Here is an 8,552-nt window from a genome sequence, read left to right as displayed (position 1 = left end):
TTAAATTCTGATTCTGTAAATTCTGATAGTCTAAATCCTGATACTGCAAACTCTGATGGGTTAAACTCTGATGTTATTAAAATTATGATGACTACGCTAAAGAAAAATGCATTTGTGCAGGGGGAGCATATTGAAGATCCAACCACATCTCAAGAAGCATCAGAACCTAGAACAGGCTCTTCAAGTTCTAATTCATCAAGTTCTGATGGACCAATTTCTGATAATTCTGGAAACTCAAATTCTGAAGGATCCAACTCAGAGAGCATAATTTCAGGGGGAGCATAAGAAAATGTTGATGGAGACAACATGGATCATGGGGGAGCATCCAGTTCTAGAGATCACCTTCCATCTGCAAGGAAGTGGACTAAAGCACATACACCTGACTTGATTATTGGAGATCCTAAAGCAGGTGTTAGAACTAGAACAACAACATCAAATGAATGTCTCTATCATTCTTTTCTTTCTCAGACTGAACCAAAGAAAGTGGAAGAAGCTCTTCAAGATGCTGATTGGGTGCAAGCAATGCAGGAAGAGTTAAATGAATTTGAAAGAAATAAAGTCTGGACCCTAGTACCAAGACCAAAGAACAGATCTGTTGTTGGTACAAAGTGGGTGTTCAGAAACAAAACTGACAGTGATGGCATAATTACAAGGAATAATGCAAGGCTGGTTGCAAAAGGATATTCTCAACATGAGGGAATTAATTATGATGAAATATTTGCACCAGTTGCTAGATTGGAAGCCATAAGGATATTTTTGGCTTATGCTGCTCACAAAAAGATTACAGTCTTTCAAATGGATGTAAAAAGTGCTTTTCTTAATGGAGAATTGGAAGAAGAAGTATATGTTGAACAACCTCCAGGTTTTGTAGATTCAAAATTTCCTAACCATGTCTACAGACTTGATAAAGCACTTTATGGGCTTAAGCAAGCTCAACCATGGAAAAGACTTACTTTTGGTACAGATATATGTTGATGATATCATTTTTGGTTCTACAAATGACAAACTTTATAAAAGGTTTGTCAAGCTAATGCAGTCAAGATATCAAATGAGTATGATGGGAGAACTTAGCTATTTTATGGGCCTTCAAGTCAAGCAGAATGAAGAAGGAACTTTTATTTGTCAATTTAAGTACACCAGAAATTTGTTGAAGAAATTTGGAATGCAAGACTATACAAGTGCATCCACTCCCATGGCCACTGCAACAAAATTGGATAAGGATACTGGTACATCAGTAGATATTACTGATTACAAAGGTATGATTGGCTCATTACTCTATCTAACTGCAAGTAGACCTGATATCATGTATGCTACCTGTCTTTGTACAAGATTTCAAGCAGATCCAAGAGAACCTCACTTAACAGATGTGAAAAGAATTTTCAAGTACCTTAAGGGTACAGCTGATCTAGGATTGTGGTATCCTAGGGAATCAGACTTTAAGCTAATAGGTTACTCAGATGCAGATTTTGCAGTGTGCAAAATTGATAGGAAAAGCACAAGTGGAAGCTACCAATTTCTTGGAGGCAGATTAGTTTCTTGTTTTAGCAAGAAACAAAAGTCAATTTCCACATCAACTGCATAGGAAGAGTATATTGCTGCAGGAAACTGTTGTGCACAGATTCTTTGAATGAAGAATCATATACTATGGATTTATGATGTCATGTATAATAATGATTTGTGTTTAGTTTTCAGATCTTGACTAACATGACAAATCAGGACTTAACTGGAAATTAGTACTTATACTGAAGTCAGAACTTAAGATATCAGTACTTAAGTTATCAGAACTTAAGATATCAGAAGATATTTATCAGGAGATAATATCAGGACTTAAGAAGACTTTCAGATAAGGAAGGCGGCTGATTGAAAGGAAAGAAGATCAAGACTAAAACAAGATGAGATATTCATGGAGAAGAATTCTATGAAGAATAGAAGACTTGGAGGAAAAGATAACTAATTGATATAATTTAGGATACAAAATTATATTCGATATCAATTAGAAGATTATCTTGTAACTGTGTGATATATAAACACAACATAGGGTTTACACTATAAGTGTTATCATAATCGAGGATATTATTCATTGTAACCCTAGCAGCTCTCATGATATTTGTTCATCACTGAGAGAGAACGGTTCCATTGCAATACTGTTTTATTAATAAGATTATTCTGTGTTTCATACTTGTGTTCTTAATTCAATTTGATTGTATATACACTGTATTCAACCCCCTTCTATAGTGTGTGTGACCTAACAATATATGAGTTGTTTGTTGAACCACAGTTCGTTTCCGTGAACATGTTCGCGGATAATCTTTTAGTTAACAAGTCGATACACAAACACAAATTTTGACTCGATAAAAGTTCGGTTTTGATATATTTTTAACGAGTTGGAATTTATGGCCATAGTTGCACGTCTATGTTCGAATTTCGCTAACAAAATAATGCGACAAAACATTTTCATCATTATAATTATAAATGCAATGGTCATGTTTTTTTCGGGGGATTATAATCCCAGGATAATAATTCAGTGATAACTAATTACATCATTATTAATCATACGCATTAAATAATCATATACTATATTTATTTGGAAGGATTAAGTTTAAGATTGGACTATAATCCTTTAAAATTTTATCTTATGTTTGTTTTAAGTGATAGTTATTGAGATTACAACGCGTGGATTATAATCTATTAAAAAATAATTTATTAGAGCTGATAAAACAATACCTCCTCCTGCCAAATATCAGAGTGGATTATAATCCTAACATCTAATTCACAAAATAAACATGTAATAAGATAATTTAAAAAATTATAATCCTTACTTAACCCTTCCCTATATTTTTTCAAAACAAACATTGAAGTGAAAAATTTGAAAAATTATAATCGCCAAGAGGTATATGTTTCTAATTCCATCAACGATATATTATCAAATGTTTATTATATTTCTTATAATATTAATTTTATATAGTGATAAATGGTGTATTTAAAAATAAATAATATATATATTAATTAATTTGTGAACTGCATTAATTATAAGTTTTTATATATAATCATCATAACACTCCATCTTATATTTCTTTGGCCGAGATGAATTATGTACCTTTACAATTAGGTGACAAGAAACTTGATGGTCCGTTTGGTAAACTCAATTTCATTTGAAATTATGAATTTGATCAAATAAGCTATTTGAGAATTTGAATTTAGATTTCATTTGAAATCCACGACATTCAAATCTATACTATATTATAATAGACGAAACATTAAAAGTTTGGTAGTCGGTCAGTCGGTACTTGCTGAAATTACTTAATTATCCTCATTTAATTATTCTAATTCTAATTATTGGGTCGATCAATTCTAATTGTAATTGATATTGAAGTCAACTTACTCTATTTCTTTACCAATTTCAATTTTATTTTATATCGAACTCTATATCATTATAATTTATATTAAATTCAACTTCTTCTACCAATTTATATTTTAATTCATATCGAGTTTTATATTATTATAATTTGTTACTTCAGACTAAATTAAATTTAGGCAAACTAAATATATTTATTAAGATTTAGTTGATATATCATGTGAATCGGGTTAATATAAAATAATAATACTATCCATTCTCCTAAAAAAATTATACTAATGAACTTGGATATACAAAATAATACATTATACAATTGATTCAGACTAACACAAACCAAAATAAAAATACAATTCGACCAATGAAAATAAAATCATATATACTAATTATTCAGTCTAAAAAAAATATTTTATTGATCCAGACTTTAAAAATAAAATTAAACTAAAAATAATTAGTTTGATTTGGTCGGTGTATTGAACATCAGGCTAAAATAAAATAATGTAAATCACTGATCTAAGATAAAATCAAATTAATATTAGACTAAGTATAATTCGTATCCTATTGATGTGAACTAAAAAATCAAATTTTAATTAAAACATAAATATTTTTTTTTTAAAATACACATAAAATTATAAATAAAACTATATCGTTCAATCAGTAATATTTTCTTTTTCAAATATCTTTTATAAAATTATAGTTAATCGATTAAGTAATCACCATGCTAAAATAATATTTTTTACGATCCGAACATAATGGAGAAATTATATTTTTACCCTCAATAAAAGGATAATTCCGTTATAATAACATTCCCCTTACCAATGCTATCACTTTAAATAAGTTTAAATGTTCTAAAAAATTATGAACGTATACGTCTACTAATATAATTGTTATGAAGTCATATCATTTAAAGTGTTAAATGAAAAAAATTAAGAATTGAATTCAATTTTTATTAAAAAAATAATATAATATTAAAAAAAAATTTGTGAGATCCGTGCATCGCACGGGTTTTAAGCTATATTAGTATAAACATGAAATTTCAAATTCTCTCATTTGAAATATCTTATTTGAAATAAAATACAAGTTTTCAAATATTTTGAAAGAATCAATAAGCTAAGTTTACATATTTAAATGAGAATCTTTTTCCCGTTTGATACTGTTTGGAATTATTGTAAAATGGCGAGATCCGTGCGTATGAGATTATAGTAAGAGAAAATTTCCATGTCATGCCAACCGTTGAAATAAGAAATTACATACTTAGCAAAATAATTACATGTGCTCAATCAACAATACAAAAGATCATTACCTCAATAATATTTAGAATTGGTATTTAATAGCTATTTGCTCGAATCTTGAATTGGAGCCTTAAAATTTTGGATTTGCAGTGATTCTAAGATTACTGATTTATAAGTTATGATACATTTAGTCATTGTTTTTTTATTAGTTTGCACAATTCACTTTTTTTATTAGTCCACTTAATTTTAAAAGACTATGTTTCCAAGAGAAGATGATGAAATTGTAAGCCGAGTACGATAGATCTGCATAGTATATATTATTATATTAAAATGAAAAATTAAAATTTCTAATTGTAGTATGTTATTAACGTGTTCTCTGTAATTTGATAACTCAATTCTAGAATATTAAATAATAATTTTTAGTTGTTGAATTTTTTAATTGTTGAATTTTTTAAAATAAATTAATTTAATTGATGATATATAATCTACTTATTAGATTTACTTACCCCTTTTAACAAATTTAATATATAAAATATTAAAGTAAAAGTAATTAATAACAATTATTCGAAAAACCGTGTACTAATTATAGGCTAGTATCATATTACTTTATACAGCATTATATTATGCATTCCAGTCATAAAAATTAAAAACTAGATAAATATGTAATATTTTTTTTTAAATAATCATTTTTTATAATTAACTAATCACCCACATCTTGTTTCGCATATGATTTTAATTCAAACTCTATATTCAACAAGTGAGCTAAGATGTGATACCAATAAATTAAAAGGTACTATATCACCAAATATAGTATGTTGGAGAAAAACAAATTTTAGCGTACGATAGTTTTAAAGTTTGAAATGGTAAGTAGCAAGTCAATCCCTTGTCTTCATGTTTGAATTTTTTTATTATTCTGATTAAAATGCTCTTTCATAATATGCGAATAGATTAATTTAATTAGTTTTTTTTGAAATCTACAAATAAAGACTTGTGGACAATTGTTACTATATACAAAATTTAGAAAGTTGGGGCTTGGCTTACGTATTTATAAAAATATTACATATCGATATCATACATTGACCTAGTACTTAATATATAATAATCCTTATTTTATTTTATTTTAACTAAGAAAGATTGTGCATTTTTGTTTAACACGGGTCTGGCTTTTTATATAATAAATTTTTGTGTTTTACCAATTAGATGCTGTTTTAGTTTTCGGCATTGTGCATGTCCTGTGCCACAAAAACAGATTACATTTTTTTATATCTCTCCAAACTTATTTACAGTATATTCCATATCAATGTTTTATTAATTTAATGGTCCGTCAAATCCACTGTATTAGATGCTTGAGGAGAGTCGGAGATTGGGACTCGGAGATTTTTCACAGCCAAAGAACAAATTTAACTATTCAAGTGCTGAGCAATTTGCATGTTCAGGTCTTCATGTTTGGGCTTTGAAGCATCCATACTTTAAATGGGCCACTGACATTCTTTTAGTTTTAGATCCAAATTATTCACTTTCACGGGCCTGTAGATATTTGTTTGGACCATGGTCAGGTTTGTTTAATCAAATCATAATGACAAAACTGTTACAAATTTGTGAGATTGTTTATAGTTGAACATAAAAACTCTAGGGCTTTTTTTAGTTGTTATTTCCCCATTTCTCATCTTGGGATTTGATTTTAGAAGTTGCGTTGTATATTCAGCTTGAAAAATATATTATGCCATATTTATCCGTGAATAGTAAAATAACATCTCAAACTGTCATTAAAATTGACGTTAGATTTGCGTATGCTCTATCAAATATTTTTGTTCATGTAAATAAATTCTGCTATATTTATCGGTGAATATTAAAACGACATCCCGAATTGTCATTAAAAGTGAAGTTGCTGAAAATTAAAATACTCCCCGAAATATAATATTAATTAGATTCGGTGGGAGCAGTACACATAAAATTACCTCGCAGTGAAGCAATAGGATGTTGTGAATATGCTGAATGGAAAACAAAAGAGCAATAGGTGGTTGATTTGCTTGTGTCAATCCATTGAAGCCACAAATTAGTGGTCCAGTACCTACAATATCACCATTTATGTACATGCAAAAACTAAATTTTATGAGTCTTTCATCTCATTCATGCTAAATAGATCCTCAAACTTGAGAGGGACAATCCAAACAAAACTGGATCCACCATTAGTGAATAAACAACAGCTGGTAGTCTAGTACATTGGTCACTATCAGCTAACTCTCTGCGTATATTTACATGCACAAAAACGTGAATTTATTTTAATCAAAGTTGTCAAAAAAAAAATTTGCACAAATTTAAATCGTATACCTTCACTAAAATACAGTCGGGATCTCTGTGCGATAGTTCACCCCGCGCGTTCTGAGGGCCCACGTGCAAATGATGTTTGTAAAACTAAATTGTTTAAGTGGCAAACTCATCCTTAGCTTCCCACCAACCCATTAGCAGCAAAAGCTTTGTTAGTTTAGTGCCAAATTATTGTGAAGAAGAACATGTAGTAGCAAACGCCAAAATGGAATATAGTGGCCAATTACTTTGCCGACGTCATAATCTTTATTCTATGAACAATAGAATTTGATTTGACAATTCAAAAAAAGGTTTTATTTTAAAGAGGAAAGCAATAAGCAAGAAAATTTATGCACGTGTGATAATTACATAATAAAGCTTTCAAAGCAAAAGTGGGAAATATGCTAGTCTTGTAGATGCTTGATGGGATTAAATTTAATCCGAAAAATGTTATTTTCTTAAAAAATATTCAAATAAATTTCTGAAAAAAACTTTAACATCGACTCACGTCCTAATTAAGTATAAAAAAACTTTAACATCGACTTACGTCTTAATTAAGTCTGTTAAGACGTGGCCAACAATTGTCATATTATGAATTCAAATAAATATTGAAAATAAATATGTATTGATAAATTTTAAAAAAACAACCGTCTAAAAGAAAAAAATACCCAAAATACATTATTTTTGAACTTCAACCTCCCAAAATACTCAGATACGCGCGGACCGTACAAAATACCCACGAAATACGTATTTCAGGAATAAGTATTCAATTTTTCAAAATTTAATAAAAAATACGCATGTTATACATACGTATTCACTTTTGATTTTAAAAAAAATACGCATGTTCAACATGCGTATTCACATTAACACGCGTATCCTTTGTTAATTTTTTAAAATTGAATACACATCCACTACATACGTGTTTCGTGGGTATTTTAGGCTTACAGTAAAGTCAATTGATATTTTGAACATTTCTCCCCAAATGGTGGTATTTTGATTTTTCAGCCCGTCTAGAATTATTTCCGATACATTAAATAATTCTGTACTTTAGTACTTGCCATTTTACCATAATGTAAACTTTAACAATTTGTATGATCTAAACACTAAATTATACAGTGATAACTTTGAGTGTCCCGACATATTGTGACAAACATAATAAATCATACATTTGCGAGACCCCTCCAATATCTAGCTCAATGTTCACAGTTCTTTAACTTATATAGTCAGGATCGATGGCCGGAAACTATTTATACGCATACAAACATATATAACAATCATAAGATATAACTTTTTAATTTTTACATATGAATCTCAAGATTGTCAATTTCTCGTGCAAACTTCGAATGCCCACCACTGCTATTATTAGCATAAAGTGTTTTCATGGAAAAAGTTTTCTATTATCTTCCCGACTTTGTATATATTTTTTGGGTTCCGTCACTAATAAGCGATAATTAGAAATATATTTGAATCTCATTTAGTTTTATAAAGTGATTCTCAAATTAAGAATATTTTTGAACTATATTTGATACAATTAAAAAGAATAATAACTAATCATATATTTAAAAATACTTAAAATTATTATTACTTATTTCTAAATTATTTAATTATCTAGAAATATATTGAATATTTACATATATATTTATACATTTGGTTTTAGGTTT

The sequence above is a fragment of the Apium graveolens genome, chromosome 7 (genome assembly GCF_009905375.1).
Source record: "Apium graveolens cultivar Ventura chromosome 7, ASM990537v1, whole genome shotgun sequence".
NCBI lineage: Eukaryota > Viridiplantae > Streptophyta > Magnoliopsida > Apiales > Apiaceae > Apium > Apium graveolens.
This window is presented reverse-complemented; position numbering follows the sequence as displayed.